The sequence below is a fragment of the Cornus florida genome, unplaced genomic scaffold (assembly GCF_030987335.1).
Source record: "Cornus florida cultivar Cherokee Brave unplaced genomic scaffold, ASM3098733v1 CherokeeBrave_3.0.0_Hap2_Chr11, whole genome shotgun sequence".
NCBI classification, from domain to species: domain Eukaryota; kingdom Viridiplantae; phylum Streptophyta; class Magnoliopsida; order Cornales; family Cornaceae; genus Cornus; species Cornus florida.
Genome location: NW_026775581.1, coordinates 25513406 through 25525171, shown reverse-complemented (window position 1 = coordinate 25525171; position 11766 = coordinate 25513406). Strand labels below are relative to the sequence as shown.

General features: G+C 36.1%; 1 non-coding gene across 1 annotated transcript; it reads right to left on the bottom strand.

Annotated features, from left to right (window-relative positions):
- Positions 1-5593: 5593 nt before the first annotated feature.
- On the bottom strand, positions 5594-5700 carry LOC132287298 (small nucleolar RNA R71). Its single transcript, XR_009472987.1, has one exon. It is a non-coding gene; the product is annotated as a small nucleolar RNA R71 (small nucleolar RNA).
- Positions 5701-11766: the final 6066 nt, after the last annotated feature.

Below are 11766 nucleotides of genomic sequence, written 5' to 3'. Positions count from 1 at the left end.
ATTCTGCATTTTAGTTTAATGAATTGTCATTTGATACCACGCCCTTTTCTAGATGTGCTAGAAGTAGAAAAATCAACATTATCAAATGAGAAAACCTATGTATAATTAATTTAAATTTCCCCACAAAATCAACAATATCAAATGACTCTATTATACCAATGTAGGTTGCTATACTTTTTTTTTTTCAAAATTTATTATCTAAAAGAATATAGCATAACTTGTAAAATAATGTAATGAGAAAATCTTACTTACACTCGATGACTGATTGGTAGTAGATGTGAGAGTTGGTGTGGGAGTAGGTTTGACTCGGGTGTGGCAGTAGGTATGGTCACAGGCTTAGCCTGAGGTGTGGGAGTAGATGCGGAAGTAAGTATAGTCATAGGCGTTCTTCGACGACCGGGTCCAACCATATTAACCTGTCATAAATTAGTATTTCATGATACAAACGAGTATGAAATAAATATTTATTGCAAGTCTTGAACATATCATAATAAGTATACTTCAAAATATATACATCATATGTAACAAAACAAAAGTGAGCTATAAAAATGAGGAGAGAGAGAGAAAGAGAAGAATAAGAAAAAAGCTATAGCATACAAAATATGTAGGAAACAAGTAACAAAAATAACACCACCACTTTCTTCTTGACATAGTATGAAGCATAATTATATTACATACATTTCAAGGATGCAAAAACAAAAGGATTCAATTACATAACTCAGTCCATATCACTTTCATTATCAATATATATCAATTCCTAATATTCCTCGTCATTTTCAAAAGATTGCAATTCATCATCTTCCTCGTCATCACAATAGTCAATCAATGTATCATCTTCATAGCTACTCTCATTATCAGTGGTGTGGACCGAGTCGAGTGCTCAAAAAGTGATTAGTGAAGTGGCCACCACATTTAAAAATTTATAAAAATCACTTAACACTTATACTATATAGCATGAAATGAGAAGGGATCATCCCAAGAGACCACAAGTGTATTCGGAATTAAATTCAGATTAGTAGGTCAAATAATCAAAAGAGTGGTTTGGTTTGGTTTATACTACAATTAAACTATGGAATATGCAAAAGAAACAAGCTAAAGTAAATAGAGTGAGAGAATAGGAGAGTGGTCTTAGGACATAAGAATCACCACTAAGCTCTTCCTCTAAACAACTAGTCTTTGACAATTTGGGGGAAATTTAATGTTATAAACCATGTGTGTGCTACCAATTGAAACAATAAGCATGGATGACAAAACAAATGTGAATTGTCTATTTAAGCTAGGGTGTAGCACAACTCATAAAGTTAAGACACTAAGCATTCAATAAACCCACAATTATAGCACACAACAATCTAGAGAAATGTACATCTTGCAACAATAAGTATGGACCATCAAACTACAAGCATGGATTGTTTACCTATCTAGGAATTTAAAGGCAATTACACTAATGATAAGGAAATTAAACTAATTAAACTAAGGGTGTAGAACAATCCATAAAGCATGAGCATAACCCATCAAATTAATCACAAGTGTATACAATAAGTATTATGCATGACCATCACTAGATTCACAATTCAACCACACATAGATAGGCATCAAATTTATAGAATCTAATGTAAAGACATAACCATCCATTTCATCACACATAGATATGTAAATAAATTGGAAGAATTAATTCATACAAACACAAGATTTATTTAATCACAAGGTCAATACATTATTTACAACAAAAATCCCCAAATATGTCTAAGAACTAAAGTTTAGAGTGCAAGCCGAGGGCTTCTCCTAGCCCAAAAAGATGATCTAACCACTTATAGATATGGTCTTGCAACCCTCAAAGGCTATCTTCATGGTTGAATTCATATCATTCTTCTTGGTCTTTTTGGTAAAAACCCTAGAGAGAGAGAAATAGTTTCCCAAAGTGTGTTTAATCTCCTCTAATCTCTTGCCAAAGGTGTCCAATAAACCAACCTCCTTACCAAAAATGGTTAGTTTTCTTATATAAATAGCTCAAATGACACCCCCAAATAGTCAGACCTTGTGTACTAGGACCTCCAAATGATTGCACCATGAACACACCTTCAATTGGGTTTGAATTATGTTCTGCATGATTTTTGAGGCAGTTCGATTGATCACAATGTTGCTTCAATCGATTGAAGTATGGTAGCGTATTTATTTGGATAAGGACAAATCTAAGATATTTATGAGGAAAAGGACAAAAATGGTTATGAGGATAAGATCAAAAGGTCGGATCGATCGAAGAAAGGTTAGATCGATCGAAGAGGAAATTTTTCTTAGGATAAGGACAAAAGCTCGATTCATCATGGCAGGTTTGGAACGATCACAGTGTGATCGATCACAGCAAGGTTCGATCGATCAAACAGAGACAATTTTCATCTTTTTGCTTTCACTTTGCTCCATCTTTCCACTTAACTTTGGATTGCCTTCTCCAACACTCTAATTCAGTTAATTTAGCTCATTTTGGGATTAAGCACCTAAAAAGGGAAAAAATGAAAAATAAGACTAAATTGGAAAAATAAGATAGAATAATGTCCTAATATACTCAAGATCAAGGGTTTAAATGCGCACTTTTTAGTGCTTATCAATCTGTAATGAAATCATCATTTATTTAGTCAAAAATTGTATTGTTTGGCAAAACATTAGGTAAGTCAACATCTTCCCTATGCAACGGGTCCAAATCTAGATCATTATATTGAACAATTGTGTCAATGTCTCCTGTATCTTTAAATTCATATGAATCATCATCTACATCTTTATCTTCATCGACTGATGAAATCTTTTCAACTTCATACAAATTCCTAGGCATGACCTTTTGCACAACATGCCAGTTATTGCCGAACTTAGGGTTTGATAAGCGCTGAAAAATGCGTATTTAAACCCCTTAAACGTGAATGTTCTGGACCTTATTCTATCTTATTTTTCTGTTTTAGTCTAATTTAATGTTATTTTTCTTTTCAGGCACCTATCCCCAAAATAAGTCAATTCCGTTGAATTAGAGCATTAAAAGAAGTAATCTCAAGCTTAGTGGAAGAAAGGAGCAAAGTGGTGAACAAGCCTTCTATGATCAATTGAACCTAAAGCTCCGATCGATCACACTGTGATCGATCTAACCATGCTATAATGGATCGAGCCTTTTTCCTTATCCTCAGGAAAATATCTTGTTCAATCGATCCAACCTTTTATTTGAACGATCGAACTCTTTTAATCTTATCCCCACCTACCACTTTTGTCCTTTTCGCAAAAATATCTCATCCTTGTCATTATCCAAAAAATGTGCCGCAAAGGTTCGATTGATTCCAGCAACCTTGTGATCGATCGAACTGCCTCAAGTTGCATGAAAAATAGAGTTCCAGCCAAATTAAATGTGTGCTCGTGGTGCAATCATTTGGAAGTCCTAGTGCACAAGGTCTGATCATTGGGTGTGACACTTGAGCTACTTATATAAGGATTTTGGCTATTTTTGAGTAAAAGGTTGGTTATTTAAGAAAGTTCTTCCATTCATCTAGGGTTTCTACCAAGAACATAGGAGGAGGAAGATGAACTCTACCATGGAGATAGCCCTTGAGGGTTGGATGACAACATCAATGAGTGGCTAAACCATTCTCTTGGGGCTAGAGATAGCCCTAAGCATGCCTCCTAGACTTTGATGTTTTATAATTAATGTGGATTTGTGTTGTATTTCTTATCTTGACAATTTATGTATATAAATCTTATTTCTGCAATGATTTGTGTAGTTTAATACTTCCAATTGATCATTTAATTCTATTCATATACCTATGTATGCTAGAATGGATGTTCATATGTTTATCTCTAGATTTTGTGACATTGATGCATGTTTATGTTTGTTGATATTATGAATCTAGTGATGGTCAAGGTATGGTGCTTAAATGGAATACTCTTGTAGTTTATTTGATGGTTCATACTTATTTCTTGATCGATTGTGCCACCTCCTTAGCTTAATTAGTTTAATTTTCATGTCACTAGCTTAGCTGAAGTGTAATTGCCTTACTTTCTTAGATAGGTGGACAATCCATTCTTTTTGTTTGATGTTCTATGCTTATGAATGCAAGTAGTATATTTCTCTAATTTGTTGAGTGTGCATTGATTGTGGGCTTATGGAATGATTAATGGCTTAATTTATTATGTTGTGTTATTCACTAGATTGGCTAGACAATGTATGCTTACTTGGCCATCCATGCTAATATTCCAATCAATGGCACACACTTTCATTTACAACAGATATTCCCCCTAATCCATCAAATATTGAATGTCTAGGAAGGTAATACTAAGTGGTGAACTCTATGACCCAAGACTCCTTTCTCATATTCTCTACACCCTACTTGCTTTAGTTGTTTTACATTGCATTTGTTTAGTTTAAATTGTAGTTTAATTCAACCACAAACCATCTTTTGATCAGTTGACCTACTAATCCAACAAATTGATTCCAAAACACCATTCATATCCCTTGGGACATTCCCTACTCACTCTAGCTACATTAATAGTTAGTAGTAGTAATGGCATTCTATAAATTCAAACTTGGCCATATTTTATCACACTTTTTAGTGCAATTTGGGGTGTACATGATGACAAACATACCAAGTTTTGGCGCCGTTGCCGGACATTTTGCAATGCCGTATTTTGAAAACAATTAGGAATTAGCACTCTTTCGATCGTGTCTTTATTTTATTTTATTTTGATTACTTATTGTGTTTGTTCTTGATTGACTAGGTGCATTAAGCCAAGAGAAGTGAAACAAAAGGAAATTCTAAAGCAAGGAGCAAGCTAAGCAAATCAAAAGCATAAAAAGCTAAAAATTAAAAATTTTTGCAAAGCAAAAAAAAGAAAAAAAAAATTTGGAAAATGATTTGAAGTTGCTTAAGGACCCTTCGTGAGCTTTTCTAATCCTAAAGGACCCTTGGTTGTTCGTAATCCTAAAGGAAGGGGTAAGTCTAGTAACTTCATTTCATTAATGGAGGAGCAAAATGAAGACTATGTGGAGGTCCTTGGTCACATTGACCAATAAGGCATTCTTCACCCCAATGTGAATTAACATCATGACAACATTCAAGTACCATTAAGCATGCCAAGACATTTCATTCCACAATAACAAGGCCAAGTTTCATTGGGAATGCCTCGGCCAATTTTTGCTCCACCCTCACCTCCCGTTGTTTAAGCAAATCATGGTGCTCGTGTAAAGCCACCAATTGTGAATCCTCCTTTTACTTTAAGAAATCGTTATGTGCCAAATGAGTATAATGCACCAGTGTGCATTTAATTACCTCCATTTAGAGCACACCATTATGAGATTAAACTACAAAAAATTCAAATGCTTCCCAATTACCATGGGCTATCAAGTGAAGAACCTTACAAGCATTTGGATGAGTTTCTTGAAGTGTGTTCCACTGTGAAATACACGGACATACCGAAAGAGGTTTTGGGACTTAAACTCTTTCCTTTCACCCTTAAAGATAAAGCAAAATACTGGTTTAATAATTTGAGGCCTTTTTCGATAATTTCTTGGGCAGAGATGCAACAAAAGTTCTTGAAAAAGTACTATTCGGTATCAAAGATCAATTCAATAAGAACTTTAATTGCAGAATTCTCACAAAAGGATAGGGAATTGTTTTATGAGGTGTGGGAGCGATTGAATGACTTGCTTAGGAAGTGTCCCCATCATGACATTCCTAAATAGCAATTGGTTCATTTTTTCTTTGAAAGTTTGTCGGATAATTTTAAAGGAATGGTTGATGCTTCTATGGGTGGTTCTTATCTTGATAAGCATGAAGATGATGTATGGCACTTATATGAGAGCATGAGTGAGAATTCAATGCATCGATCTTTATCTTCTAAAAATGGTAGAAATCTAGGTGTACAAAAGAATGTCGGCTTGTATCAAGTTGACCATTCTAATGATATAGCCACCGAAGTGAAGTCTTTATCCCGAAGGTTTGATCAATTTTTTATCAACTAAAATTCGGTGAATCAAGTGTCTTCCTCCCTTAGTCATACTCATCATACTTCCAATGAACCTTGTATGAATTGTCCTAGTGTTGTACATTATACTTCCAATTGTTCCCATGGACATGTGCAAAATGAACACAATGAACAAGTACATGCCGCATTTTTCAACCAAGGGAATAATCCCTATGGCACTCACTATAATGCCGGGTGGAGGAACTATCCAAAATTTTCTTGGAAAAGCCAAGGGGAAGGCTTAAACCCTCCCAAAAGTGGTTTTCAAGGCAAGTATATTCCACCCCCAATGCAAGGCCAAGGTTCCCATGGTTATCGTTCATCCTACCAAGCACAAAATGGGAACCAATTTTCTAACTCTCATTTTCCAAACCAATCTTCATATTCTCAAGGGAATTCAAGGAGTCTCACATTTGAGGAGAAAGTCTTAACCGCTTTGGGTACTTTGAAGGCAAATACCTAATTACTTCACTCTCATTCCCAATCAATTACAAAGCTAGAAACCCAAGTCGGGCAAATAGCTAGTACATTGAATGCTAGGGAGAAAGGGAAAATGCCTTTGAATGCACCACCCAAGCAATAGTTTGTTGTGGAGACCAATTCCTCTTCAAAAGGTCACACACTTGAACATGTGAATACGGTGACCACCTTGAGAAGTGGAAGAGTGGTTGACAATCAAATTGGTGTTCCCAATAAAGAGAATGAACCGTGCAACCAAAAGTTGACATCCATCCCTTTTTACATCCTATTCTTCCTTCATTACATGTGAAAGAACCCTTTGTTGAAAAAGATTTGAAAAATGATGGTCCAAAAGTTTTTGAGCCGAAGGCTCCATTTCTAGATGCCTTAAAAGGATCCAATTCTCTTGAAAAACAACAAAGCAAAGCAAATGAGATAATTAATGTGTTTAGGAAAGTTAAAATCAATCTTCCTCTCTCGGATGCAATTAGCCAAATTTTGGCTTATGCCAAATTTTTTAAAGATCTTTGTACCCTTAAGAGGAAGAACAAAAGCCAAGCACCAAAAAGAGTTGTTTTCGCCGAGCAAGTAAGCTCAATTTTGCAACACAACACTCTCCCAAAGTTCAAAGAGCCTGGTTCACCTACTACTTCTTGCATTATTGGTGATCATGTCATTAACCGGGCTCTTCTTAATTTAGGAGCAAGCGTGAACCTTCTTCCATATTCAGTTTATATTCAATTGGGCTTAGGTGACTTAAAACTGACGTCGGTAGTTTTGCAACTAGACGACTGATCCATTAAAAAGGCTCAGGGTATCAATGAGGATGTATTGATCAAAATTGATAAGTTCTTCTTCCTGGTTGATTTCGTGGTCATTGACACAGAACCGGTCCCGAATCTAAAAAGCCAAATTCTCGTTATCCTTGGCGTTTCATGGCAACTGCTAATGCCAACATTAATTGTAGGATAGGGATAATGAAAATTTCATTTGGCCACATGAAGGTGAAGTTGAACATTTTCAATCCAAGCCCTAATTCAATGGACAAGCATGAAGAAGTATGTATTGTTGAAAAATACCTGGAAAATGAATTTGCTAAAAATGAATCTTTGCTTGGTATTGAACAATCAAATGTCTTGTTTTCCAAACAAATTTTAAAAGATGTTGTTTTTAAGTCAAGTGTTAAAAGGGCACGAAAGCCCAAAGATTTTGTTGATCAAGGACTATCAATGTCACTTAAATCAAATCCAACAAGTTCCTTAGGGAATAGTTTGTTGGGTGGGGTTCAAAGTTCTTTGCACCACATTAAGGAAGGGATGCACACAAAGGTTTTTGATCTTGGCTAAAAGAGCCTAATGTCTTGCTAGAGACATTAAACATTAGTGCTTCATAGGGTTTCCAACCATATTTCTTCCTCATTTCTATTTTATTTTATTTTATTTTCTTGCATCGTCTAGATATAATCTGAGATCATACTTGTTGTTTGAGACTTTGATGGGGAATGTATGCACTTTCAGCTCAAAATCAAGCATTTAGTACCCCGTTCGATCAATTACAACAGAGATTCGATCGATTGAACACCATCTCTGCATATTTTCACCTTTCTGTCCCATCGTGCGAGATTCCCTGCATATTTCAGGTCTCTATGTATCGTTCGAACTCATTCTTCGATCGTTCCAAGATTCCTCAATCGATCCAGTTATCCCTTCAATCGATCTCAGTTCTATACTTAGACAAATCTGTCCCATCGTTCGAATACATCTGCAGGTTTTCACATCTTGGATTGATAGAGTTTCGATCGATCTTTTTCCGATCGATTAGAGTCCCTTGAGTTTTTCCTTTTGACTTTGACTTTTCAAAAATTCAAAATTCAATTTTGAAAAAAATAAAAATAAAAATAAAAATAATAATAATAATAATAATAAATAAATAAATAAATAAATAAATAAATATTTTAAAAATTCAAAAAGATTTTAAATTTTCAAAATTCAAAATTTTGCAAAAATATTTTGTCGTTTTGTAGTTTCGATTGATCTGAGTACCTTCATGATCGATCAACTTGGATCGATCACATTTTTTCATGATCGATTGAACTGCACTGTTTTGCATATTGATACTCCCATACCCCTTCTTGTGTCCATGTGTAACAAGGGTCATTTGTCCTACATCGGAATTAGATAGGAAAGTGATTGGGTATAAATGGGTGGGTATGCAGTACTATCCAATAGTTCAAGCTTTTAGGTAAATGGGCAAGCGCCCACCCATTACAGTTGGTATCAGAGCCATACCCAGTCTTTGATCCTGTGTCACGCCAAGCGCCCGACCCAGAAGGCATCCGGGTGAGCAGCCCGGGTAGGCAGGATGGCCCGAGCCGCAAAGAGGGCGTTGTAAGTTTGGGTGGGGGAGAATGTAACAAGGGTCATTTGTCCCACATTAGAATCGGATGAGAAAGTGATTGGGTATAAATGGATGAGTATGTAGTACTACCCAATAGTTCGAGCTTTTGGGTAAATGGGCAAGCGCCTACCCGTTACACCATGCTATTATATTTATGCCTAATGACTGTGTTTTTCACATTGGTTGCATCCATTGACCTTCATGTTTAGCATGTTTCACTTTATTTAATAATTCACTGTCTATACTTGGCTTGCATTACCACTTTCATAGATTGGTTCATGTGTGTTATTCTGAGTTATCTATCTCAATTTGACAAACATGTTTATATCTGTTGTGATTTCATTTTTGTATAGCACATACTATTTCCTATTACTAATTACAATTGCAAGTGTTCTTTCTTTTTGCAGGCCATGCCTAGGTTCAAGACTACGGCTAACTAAACATATGACCGCTGGGTGAGGTAGAGAAGGGAGGAGCCAGAGGAGCCAGCTTCAGCACAGTTTGAACATTCCTCCTCTTCTTCCTCCTCTACTTCTTCATCATCTCAAGAGGGTGAACCCACACCACCTCCTTCACTTGCTCCAGCTTCACCACTAGCACAGCGTCTCACAGTCCGAGATAGGGTCACTCGGAGGTTTTCGTGCCTTTCAGTGGTACACGAGTCCATTTTCGATGAGGACTTCTTTACACAGTCGATCACGACCAAGTGGTCGTATGATGAGATCTACCACCGCCATCTTTCTCCCATCTTCACCCTAGTGGCCAATCCAGTTTACCCGAGGCTTGTTCAGTTGTTCTACCAAAACCTCCGGCCAGCTTCGAGTGACTTGGCCGAGCTACGGACTACCATCGACAGGCATCTTATTCGTATTACTGTCGAGACTTTGGCGACAGTGTAACGACCCGGTCATTTGCCTTCCTTTCCTTTTTCTTGAAATTTTACGAATGAATTTTTTTCGTTTAATTTTCTATTCTAAGCTCTGTTTTGTGTCGCTTAGTGTCATCTCGAGTGCTAGAAATTGGTTTCTGAGACTCTTTCATGTGAATTGACAACTTCCTTTGAGGACCGAGTCATTTTCTCATTTTTCGTTTTTGGACACTATGCGTTATTTCATCATTTTCCCTATTCTGTCTTATCTCCGTTTGTCAGTTTTTGGCACAACCTCACTTCTCATGATCAGAGTTGGTTTTTTACTTCATGTGCCTTCATCTTAAGTGGTTTCCTCGAAATACGTATCTTTACTTTTACAAGAAAGTACTCTAGTTGCTCTCGGTGTCCACGGGGGCATGGATACATAATTCTTTGGAATTAATTTCATTTCTTGGGGTGTTTTTCATAAATATCTTCCGAAGATATTTTATTTCAGGGGCATCTAATAAAATATCTTTTGGAAGATATTTTCATTCTGAAACAGTTTCGCAGTTAACCCTTTTTATAAGGGCCATTGTGCAATTAACGAAAGTTATTACAAAATGTCTCGCCTGGAGCTTGGATCCTCGTACGGGATTCATTTTCACTTTTTGTTGACTTGTAAATTCATAGAATTCCGTTCTGATCGTTTTTCTCTAGTTTCAGAGTTTTTGGACCCGGTTGCCGCCGAACTTGTTCGGGCCATAATTTTCTGCTCGGGACTTAGTTTTCAACGTCGTTTCTTTTTCTATTCATATTTTCTCATTTTGAATCTTTTTTGTTCATAGAGTTTTGCCGTTTAAGCGCACTTGCTCATAATCCACTTTTTCGGACCCGGCGGGGCCCTTTCGGTGCAGTTTTTGAGACTTACTATAAATAGGTTGCCCTAATTTTTAAAATCAGATTTTCAGACCTTCTTCCTCCTCTTGGCTGGCAGCCATGGGAGCCTAAGGGGCTGCCTTCACTCTTTCTTCTCCTCCACTTGATTTCCTTGGTAGAAATCCTTCGACCTTAGCATTTATTGCTTCCCTCGACGTGCTCTACCTTTTGCCCTTATTAGAATCCATTTTCGACAATTTTTTGATTTCGGGTTTGGAGTCAAGTTAATATTTTCATGGGGCTTCTTGCAGATTCTTGTTCACGATGTTGTCCCCGACAAAACCACTCGGTATCGTCGAATTCGGGGCACTTTTATTTTGGTGGGCCTTTGGGATTTTCATCTCAAATTGAGATAGGGGATGTTCTAGGTTTAAATTCTTGTTATATAGCATGCTTATGATGCTTATACTACTTGTTTGCATGATTAAATATAAAATCTAGAGATTTTATTATTTATTTTTCTTGTACGAGATCTAATTTTTCCGGTTGCTCATGACTTGGTTTAAATATGTAGTACGATTTTATATTACCCCTTGATATGCTCATTGTCGTGTATTAAAATTGAAAATTTTGAATAAGTATTAAAGATTTTATTTAATATTTATCTTAGGTGAAAGATTAATTCACATGGCCTTAACTAACTTGAAATCAATATGTGTTAGCATATTATATTAGGCCTTAGCATGCTCTTCAACATAGTTGAATTTGAAAGTAATTGGAGGTGTTTTGAAAATTAGTAATTATTAATTAATTTGCCCCGAGTGCACTATTCACTCTATTTGAATTCCGACTTGATATTCTTGATCTATATGCCATATAGCTTCACATATATTTGATTTAGAATATTCGGTGAGGTTTTGAAACCTTTCATTTAATTAATTTCCTTGTTTAAGATTTAATCCTCATGGTGATATACAACTTGGAATTGTATTGTGGCATGCTAGAAAATTAAGTTTTGGTATGGTTGTTCACATGTATTAAATTGGGATTTATTGCATGAGAATTGCAAATTTTGTTTAATATTTAACCTTAGTGAAAGTTTAATTCGCATGGTTGTAAATTCAAAGAAATAAACTTGTAATGGGACATTACATTAGTCCTTGGCATGTCTTCCAACATAGGTTAATTTG